A 10,610-nucleotide genomic window follows, 5' to 3' on the forward strand; every position below is an offset into this window, starting at 1 on the left:
AAATGCTAAATTTAACAATAAGCTGAAATCACGTGGAGAACTAGATTTTTACAATATTTTATTATAAAAAAAACCAAACCGCCATCAAATGGTCAGCGTCAGACCTGGACTAAATCTTTGACTAAATATAAATGATACCAATCCCGCTTTACATAATTATTAGGTACCTGGGTCATTTTCAAAATATTTGTACGTCACGAAATTGTCAGTAAACTGTTTCGTTAGGAAATGTCAGGAAGTTGTAAAAGTAAGGCTGTATTCAGAATAAGGTAATATTACATATAAAAAAGTAAGAAATCACTAGTTAAAAAAATATATATTTTTAGTTACAAAATAATCAACAAACAATCAATTTTTATAATTCTCTGTTTGCTTTTCCTTTTCTTTTCTTCTATCATTAGCTTCTTTCCATTTTTGTCTTCGAGCTTCTTTTTCACTGTCATTAAGATCTGATATTTTTCTTTGTCTTTGTTTCACTTTCTCGAGGTGTTTTTTCCTTTTCTTTTCATATTTTTCAGGGTTTTGCTTTTTTAGTTTTTCAATGTATTTTTTTGCCGTTCGGCACCGGTTAGCGGCATTCTGAAACTAAAAAAAGCTGTTGGATATATGTATTTTGAATAAAAATAAAAACAAAAGTAAGCATCACTCGTGTGGGTGGAAAAGCGATCAACACTAAATGCAATAAGGCAAGCGTTATCCCATCAGAAACCACTTGTAAAATTGGAGGCCAAGACTCACTGATCCGCTTTCACTATAAAAAAGTTATCAGATCCCAGGAAAAGTCAAGTCCCTAAGCCCGACTTTACTAACCCTACATCATGGTTTAAAAAAGTATGGCCTGTAGTTACAAAAAAATAATCTTGAGAGATTTATTGTTTTCTCCTTTATTATTATTCGTTACATTAATTTAACACACATTTTAATATCTTATTTTCATACTTTACACATGAGACCGCAGCTTTACCGTCTACAATTTACTGCCGTCAGTAAATGTCAAGAAATTGTTCGTCAGTAACATGTAAAAAATAACCTAAGAAATACTTTTACACAAAACATAATCACATTTACCATTTGATTGAAAGTGTAATCTATTACTCTAGTCATAATTTAAGTATATTACAATTGCGGTAGGTGAATTCTTCAAAATGTAAGTACTTTTGTTGAGAATACGTCGTTAGGAAATTGTAACTAAATTTTTTGCACAGCACACTACTGGACTTCTTCCATGTCTGGACGACGAACAAAATGGCGGCGCGTTAATGTGACCTTACTTTTCGTGACATGACCAGTGTTGCCAATGATTAGAGTTAGATTCCTCTTCTTTGTGATACAAGAAGTTGGTTAATTATGTCAATAAATCAGTGTCACGAAATTGTAACGATTGATAGGGACATTTTTATAATATGTAATTCTTCGTTTATTTAAGGTAATTTAAATAGTTTAATCTATCAGATATAACACTTCAAACATTGGTTTTTAATTATGATACAAAAAAATAGGAAGTTTCATACAAAAATTCTGATAAAAATATTGGTTTTCACTGTCGTCCACATAGGGGACAATAAAAAAATGTATGGAGCTTTTTTTGTTACTTTATTTTCACATTAAATTTATGTAAGAATTTGAATCGCAATTCATTGCTTTTTATCAGAAATGATATGCAGTATGCTTAAGTTTAGTCTGTAAAACGTTAACAATGATTTATTTCAGTCGTAACCATATTTTTTTCGAAGGTTTTTTAGGGGGACAAACATTTTGTAGTAATGTACAATTATTTTGAAAACGACTCACCTACGTTTGTATTGTTTGTACTGGTGTCTGGTGACGGGCTGCCGGCTGCCGCTGATGGGGTCACGGAGGAATTCTACCATACCCGTGGCCCCGTCGTTGATCCGGCTTGGCGGAATAATATTTTGTAGGTATTTAGTAATCTGTTCTATTTTATATAACCGTACCACATTTAAACATACATAATATTATTTATTATAAATTACTAGCTGTGCTCCGCGGTTTTACCCGCAGTGCTCAGCTCCTATTGGTCTTAGCGTGATGATATAGCCTATAGCCTTCCTCGATAAATGGTCTATCTAACACAGAATTTTTCAAATCGGACCAGTAGTTCCCGAGATTAGCGCGTTCAAACAAACAAACAAACAAACAAACTCTTCAGCTTTATAATAATATACCTACTAGATTTCCGCCCGCGGCTTCGCCCACGTTTTCGAAGGAAAACCCGCATAGATCCCGTTCCCGTCGGAATTCCGGGATAAAACCTATCTACCCTTTGTGTTAATCCAAGTTACCTTCTTTAATATGTGTGCTAAATTTCATTGTAATCGATTCAGTAGTATTTGCGTGAAAGAGTAACAAACACACACACACACACACACACATCCTCACAAACTTTCGCATTTATAATAGGACCTATTTATGCAAACAGGGACCAACCCATATTTTTTGTGAAATTGAGTTAACTCAATAACAATAGTTTTAACACTAACTGTGTACTTAAGTACACAGTTAGTGTTAAAACTGTATGCTGCTTCAAAGTGCTGGAATAATTTACCTCCCCCTTTATGAAATCTTTCTTCAGTGCCATGTTTTAAAAAACGTCTGAGGTTTTTGTTGCTCCAGCATCAGAAGCAATTACCGATAGGAGTTCGGCCCGTCGCCGCGTATTTGAGCCATTGATCATTTTAAGGTATTTTATATATCTAACACTCTCCCACTGTTCGCAAAATAAAATTAAGGTGCACATTATATTTTTTCTCTACCTATGCTACATAAACACACTTTCATAATTATATTATGTATCATATTTTAATACTGAATCATTGCATCTGTACAGTCACGTGGTCTCCTCTGAAAATCAGTGCAGCAATACATTTTAAGTAATGGTTGCTGCTTTGCTGACGGGGAGTCCTTTTTGCCTCCATTACTATCTTTTTTTTCTGTTTTGTGTATTAATTACTAAGAGTTACATGGTGGCAAATAAAACGCTTTCTATTTCTATTTCTATTTCTATAAAACGTTATCTACCTTCCCAAAAAATTTGGTAGATTTTTGACTACAGACTGTAAGTACCACTTTTTACATGTTGGTTGCGGAACCAACCCCATTTCGCCAACTTTCATTATGCAAGCTGGAACCAAAGTTGGTTGGTTCTATTTAATCACAAAAAGCTTCATTACTTTTCAAAGCAACCAGAACCAACAGACTTTGGTTCTTGTTTGCATAATGAAATTTCTCGGTCTATAAGTTAGCAAATGGCTTGGTTCTATGTAGAATTTCATTTATATGTTCTATTTATTTAACTTTTATCATGTTTTTATTATAAAAAGCACTAAATAAGAATTCTCAAATTGATATACTACAATTTTACAAAAAAAATGTATCTACAGTAAACATCTATTACTTCAAAATCGGGAGTCACAGAAAAGCCATTGATATCATCTTCTATAATATCTTTGGTCTTCATTTTTATTTTATTTTTTTGTAAAAATTTTGAGCGTTGCTTGGAATGAGATGCATAATACTTTTTAAATCTGTTAATTTCTCCTCGGGAATACGTATGGTTGTGGGCCAGAGTAAGCAGAGCTCTGCAGGAGTCATTTCAGAGTATTAAACGCTCAACACCATCTTTTAATCTCTCCGTGATCCAATTCAAGCTAACGAGGTTGCTTAAAGCATTCATGATTGACCATCCAACAGTAAAACAAATCAGTCATAATTTTTTTTAAGTCTGGTCACGTTTTTTTATTCGAAGCTATCGATTTTGGCCGATTGAGTGTGCCCAATAAAACAAAGTTGTTTATATCCTGGAAAATCGTAAATCATTAAATATGTAAAAACTAAAACAAAAGACTTTGTCTTCACAAATCTCTTCAAAATAAAAAAAAATAAATAATAAAAGTCACTATCATGAAGACGGAAGAAAGCAGAAGATGGGTCTACGGTAAAAATGAAGCAAACTTACCGTTTATTTAGATTAATAAAAATTTTTATCACTTACATCATGAAGCAATCCTTCTAGCTGGGTTCCATTATTGTACCGAATCTGATCGAACTTCGTACACAGGTACCTACTCTACGTAATTAAAAAAAATACATAGAGCCTATGGGCTATGATGTCTTTAAATGTTTTGAAATGTCATAGTACTCAGTAGTCAGTACTATGATTATTTAAATATTTGAGAACCATCAAAACAAAATATTTTACCCTTGTTTCCTCTGTAAGCTACCACAATCAAGAGTTTCGTCAGTGGCGGCGCTAGACCACACTTGGACGTCGCGTCGGCGACGTTAGGTACGCGAGGCCTTTTTTATTTCACAGTCAAAAAGAAAACGTTAGATTACATGAATAGACCAGTGTCGATAATTTTTGAAACAAAAAAAATCACAGTAGGATGAAACCCATTAATAGAAAAGGAGGGGAATGTGATAAAAATTAAAGGAAAAATAAATTACAGACAATCCGAGTTCGGGAAGAGGGAGGGGGGGAGCTTCTAAGGCTAAAAAATGGTTTCTCTTGATTTCCGACAAAACTACAAGTCCTATGTATGAAAAAAGTTCAATGGCAAAGTTGTAGGTAATAAAAAGTTCTACAACTTTAGTATTTGCATTTTTTTCACATAATCTCAATCTCAAGTTTTCGATTTTTTCAAATTTTTTTTCTACGAAATTTGGTGAAAACTTACCTTATTATGTCCCAAATACACTGTAATTTATTAGATTGAAAATATTTATTTTTTCGCCTTATTTCAACTTAATACCAAAAAAAGCAACCTAATAATAATTTTCAATCGAAAATTCTGACGTGGGGTGATGATAATGACTTTACAACACAATAAAAAGTAAAAACTAAAAAGAAACTTCTATAGTTCTATTCACAGAAGGAATGTACCTACGTATAGTACTTTTAGTCCTGGAAGGAATGATTGTTTAATGTTTACGTTACGCTCACAGAAAAATGAAATACAAATATACGACACGGGGATTCCCCGTCCCGAGACTCGCGCGCGAAATTGTTTAACTTTCATAGTGTTGCCCAAAAAATATCATATTGCAACTCACAACTCGCCGCCCGCCGGCAACGCGACGACCTGATCGCCGGCGCGCGCGCGCGGCGCTCCCTCACCACTGCTTAACTTTTTGGTGCGCCTACAAACGCCGCGGATGCAACAAAAAATACGCGCTTCTTTATAAACGAACACCTTACACTTAAAAATAAAATTCTTTTTAGTAAATCTCGTATTCTAGCCAAAGAAAAAAATTATAAATACACTTGGGTGAAAAATAGCTGTATTTTGTTGCGCAAAACAGATGATTCCAAGGTCATTCATGTGCGATGTACTGATGACTTGATTAAAATCATATGACTAGCTGTTAACTTTACACTAATCATAAAAAACTTATTTATAAAGCATGCTAAATTGTCGTCGTTTAAACACGTTTATTCCCTGTTTAATAGGTACGTAAAGCTGGCGATGAAAAATTAGCGAAATTAAAAAAAAACAACACCAGAATTTGTTGCTTATTTGTTGCTAATTAGTTGCTATAATGACGATTTTGTTGCTCAACCCGTTCGCTGAAAATCAGCAACAGTTCTAGCTTAACGTTAAGGTAGCGTGCAGAAATCGGAAAAAGGGATGGATCGTTGCAAAAATGCAGATGAATTTGTTGCTAATTTGTTGCTGCATAAAAACAGTGAAAATTTTGAATTTTTTTCATTGGCGCCAAAAATAACACTGGCCACGTCAACTTAATTGTCGATTTTCGGTAGTGAAACATAAAAAAAAATTTGTTGCTCCTCACATTGTTCACTAGCAAAGTGTACAGAGCCAGCAACAAAATAGAAACCGGAAGTAGAGTTAATTTTGAAACCGGTTTGCTAGAAAATCGTCCACGCCAGCTTAACTGTCGATTTTCGGTAGTGAAACATAAAAAAAAATTTGTTGCTCCTCACATCGTTCACCGGCACAGTGTACAGAGCCAGCAACAAAATAGAAACCGGAAGTAGAGTTAATTTTGAAACCGGTTTGCTAGAAAATCGTCCACGCCAGCTTAACTGTCGATTTTCGGTAGTGAAACATAAAAAAAAAATTTGTTGCTCCTCACATCGTTCACCGGCACAGTGTACAGAGCCAGCAACAAAATAGAAACCGGAAGTAGAGTTAATTTTGAAACCGGTTTGCTAGAAAATCGTCCACGCCAGCTTAACTATCGATTTTCGGTAGTGAAACATAAAAAAAAAATTTTTTGCTCCTCACATCGTTCACCGGCACAGTGTACAGAGTCAGCAACAAAATAGAAACCGGAAGTAGAGTTAATTTTGAAACCGGTTTGCTAGAAAATCGTCCACGCCAGCTTAACTGTCGATTTTCGGTAGTGAAACATAAAAAAAAATTTGTTGCTCCTCACATCGTTCACTGACACAGTGTACAGAGCCAGCAACAAAATAGAAACCGGAGGTAGAGTTAATTTTGAAACCGGTTTGCTAGAAAATCGTCCACGCCAGCTTAACTGTCGATTTTCGGTAGTGAAACATAAAAAAAAAATTTGTTGCTCCTCACATCGTTTACTGGCAAAGTGTACAGAGCCAGCAACAAAATAGAAACCGGAAGTAGAGTTAATTTTGAAACCGGTTTGCTAGAAAATCGTCCACGCCAGCTTAACTGTCGATTTTCGGTAGTGAAACATAAAAAAAAATTTGTTGCTCCTCACATCGTTCACCGGCACAGTGTACAGAGCCAGCAACAAAATAGAAACCGGAAGTAGAGTTAATTTTGAAACCGGTTTGCTAGAAAATCGTCCACGCCAGCTTAACTGTCGATTTTCGGTAGTGAAACATAAAAAAAAATTTGTTGCTCCTCACATCGTTCACCGGCACAGTGTACAGAGCCAGCAACAAAATAGAAACCGGAAGTAGAGTTAATTTTGAAACCGGTTTGCTAGAAAATCGTCCACGCCAGCTTAACTGTCGATTTTCGGTAGTGAAACATAAAAAAAAAATTTGTTGCTCCTCACATCGTTCACCGGCACAGTGTACAGAGCCAGCAACAAAATAGAAACCGGAGGTAGAGTTAATTTTGAAACCGGTTTGCTAAAAAACCGTCCACGCAAGCTTAACTGTCGATTTTCGGTAGTGAAACATAAAAAAAAAATTTGTTGCTCCTCACATCGTTCACCGGCACAGTGTACAGAGCCAGCAACAAAATAGAAACCGGAGGAAGAGTTAATTTTGAAACCGGTTTGCTAAAAAACCGTCCACGCCAGCTTAACTGTCGATTTGTCATTGTAGTACCCTCGGACGGTGAAGTGGTGAGTGTACCAAAGTACATGAAGATTAATAAGAATAATTATTGTGTTATCGTCTCCTCAAGCACGTATACACTTCTTTGCAAGAAAAACGGGCACCTTAGATTTTCTCACGTATTTTTAGTATAAACAGTTGTTAAAGGAATTTGATGCAATAAAATAAAATAAATATTATTTACTGCTGGCGTGGACGATTTTCTAGCAAAACGGTTTCAAAATTAACTCTACCTCCGGTTTCTATTTTGTTGCTGGCTCTGTACACTGTGCCAGTGAACGATGTGAGGAGCAACAAATTTTTTTTTATGTTTCACTACCGAAAATCGACAGTTAAGCTGGCGTGGACGATTTTATAGCAAACCGGTATCAAAATTAACTCTACTTCCGGTTTCTATTTTGTTGCTGGCTCTGTACACTGTGCCGGTGAACGATGTGAGGAGCAACAAATTTTTTTTTATGTTTCACTACCGAAAATCGACAGTTAAGCTGGCGTGGACGATTTTCTAGCAAACCGGTTTCAAAATTAACTCTACTTCCGGTTTCTATTTTGTTGCTGGCTCTGTACACTGTGCCGGTGAACGATGTGAGGAGCAACAAATTTTTTTTTATGTTTCACTACCGAAAATCGACAGTTAAGCTGGCGTGGACGATTTTCTAGCAAACCGGTTTCAAAATTAACTCTACTTCCGGTTTCTATTTTGTTGCTGGCTCTGTACACTTTGCTAGTGAACAATGTGAGGAGCAACAAATTTTTTTTTATGTTTCACTACCGAAAATCGACAATTAAGTTGACGTGGCCAGTGTTATTTTTGGCGCCAATGAAAAAAATTCAAAATTTTCACTGTTTTTATGCAGCAACAAATTAGCAACAAATTCATCTGCATTTTTGCAACGATCCATCCCTTTTTCCGATTTCTGCACGCTACCTTAACGTTAAGCTAGAACTGTTGCTGATTTTCAGCGAACGGGTTGAGCAACAAAATCGTCATTATAGCAACTAATTAGCAACAAATAAGCAACAAATTCTGGTGTTGTTTTTTTTTAATTTCGCTAATTTTTCATCGCCAGCTTTACGTACCTCTGTTTAATAATTATATTAACTATTCAATGTCTTATTTTAATTTTGTATTTGATGCGGAGAGGAACACGAACACTATTACTAACTCTACAGTCGTTTTATTGTTAAAAGGAATAATTATATCTTATTTCTATCTTATATAATTATAATACTATTCTAAAGTACAATGCATTCTAAAACTTTGAATATATTTTATCAGAACTGTGGAGGCATAAAAACTAAACTCACTGAACTAAAATTAAATATTCTTTCGAGTAATTATGATTTAATAATATTGGTAGAAACCTGGTTGACATCATCTATTTTGGACGCGGAGCTTCTAGCAGATGGTTACGTTATTTTTCGCCGCGATAGAAATCTCACAATTTCAGGTAAGAAAGGGGGAGGGGGAGTGTTAGTATTTGTCAAAAAAGAATTAAACGCTGTGAGAACTTCCGAACTCGAAACACTTGAAATAGAAGAAATATTTTTATACTTTCCGTCTAATTCGGGGCTGTTGCTAAACGTATGTTATATTCCACCGGCTTTAAGTAACATCTTATATGATACATATTTTCGAAAACTCTGTGACGTATATTCTAGTTCACGTTTTAGTAATTTTCTAATCATCGGCGATTTCAACCTGCCATATATAAAATGGTCTTTTGATAACTCAGACGCCTTTCTTGGAACCGTGCACACTGAAACATCAAAATCTCTGATGTATACCATGTCATTTATGAACCTAAAGCAATCAAATAGTATTTATAACGAAAATGCGAAACTGCTTGATTTAGTACTATCTAATATACCCAATCGTGTTCAATCTTCTGCTGATCCCTTATTGAATGTTGTCCCTCATCACCCGGCCTTAGACATAGTATGCTCGATATCTGTTTCTAACGTGATGCCTGTGAACTTATTAGCTAAAAGGAACTTTTTTAAAGGTAATTATGACCAAATTAATTTTGAAATAAATAATATAGACTGGTTCACTCTACTGACACCTCTTCCATCGGACAAAGCAATTGATATTTTCTACGAAAATATTTACAACATTATTAACACACACATTCCTTTGGTTAAAGTAAAGTCCACAAAATACCCAGTCTGGTTTTCTAAATGTTTAATTCAAGCCTTAAGGCGTAAGCGTAAACTTTGGACGCGATGGAAGACTTACGGTTCTCTAAGAGATTATCAAGAGTTTTCCCTGTTACGAACGCGAGTGAAACAGCTTCTTACTACATGCTACAATAATTACACGGCTAACATTGAAAAGTCTCTTAAAGAAAATATTAAGTACTTTTGGAAATACACGTCTTCTCTAAAAAATTCTAAGTCGGGGTACCCACGTGTCATGAAGTTGGCGAATTCTAAATCTGACGATCCAAATGTTATAGTTGAAATGTTTTCAAAATATTTTCAGTCAGTGTTCGAGCCAACATCCGCTGCAGCATACAATGTGGATAATATTCTCACAGACAGTCATTATGATAACACGCACATAAATATAAATTGCATTCGTCTTACTAAATCCGATATACGCGCTGCCTTGCAAAACATCGATCAGAACAAGGGTCCAGGACCGGATAAAATAAACCCAGTTTTTCTTAAACAAACCAGTAAAACACTCTGTACCCCTTTGGAGATTATCTTTAATAAATGCTTGAGTTCTGGTTCCTTCCCAAATATATGGAAGCAAGCATATTACATAACACCTATCTTTAAATCTGGTGAGAGAAATGATGTAGAGAATTACCGCCCCATTTCGATACTTTCGGCCATTCCCAAAGTATTTGAAACTTTAATACACCGGCACATCTATTCGAGTTTAAAACATCTCATCTTAGACCAACAGCATGGATTTGTCGCTGGTAGGTCAACCGTATCGAATCTTCTTGTCTTTTCCAATTACTTATTCAATGCACTGGATCATAAACAACAAATAGAAACGATATATACTGACTTTAAAAAGGCATTCGACAAGGTAGATCACTTACTCTTACTACAAAAATTATCATTTAATGGAATTAAGGGAAATCTGCTACGCTGGTTTGCTGCTTATTTAAGCAATCGAGTACAATCAGTTGTTATTAACGGTTACACTTCCACTCAAGTTACTGCTTCCTCGGGCGTCCCGCAGGGCTCGATCCTCGGGCCCCTGCTTTTTGACTTATTTATTAATGATATTTCACAATGTTTTGAAAAATGTAAATTCTTGTTGTATGCAGACGACCTA

At 35.3% G+C, this 10,610-nt stretch overlaps 1 long non-coding RNA gene across 1 annotated transcript; it reads right to left on the reverse strand.

The window, feature by feature from the left end:
• Nucleotides 1-300: 300 nt before the first annotated feature.
• On the reverse strand, nucleotides 301-1,463 carry LOC149906191 (uncharacterized). The gene is made up of 2 exons (XR_016457082.1): nucleotides 1,156-1,463; nucleotides 301-585 (listed from the first exon to the last, which is right to left on the reverse strand). It is a non-coding gene; the product is annotated as an uncharacterized LOC149906191 (long non-coding RNA).
• Between the last annotated feature and the right edge of the window lie 9,147 nt (nucleotides 1,464-10,610).

This window comes from Colias eurytheme, chromosome 9 (genome assembly GCF_061535395.1).
Source record: "Colias eurytheme isolate Ceu_HAF_F1 chromosome 9, ilColEury1 Martin Lab GWU primary, whole genome shotgun sequence".
Taxonomy (NCBI): domain Eukaryota; kingdom Metazoa; phylum Arthropoda; class Insecta; order Lepidoptera; family Pieridae; genus Colias; species Colias eurytheme.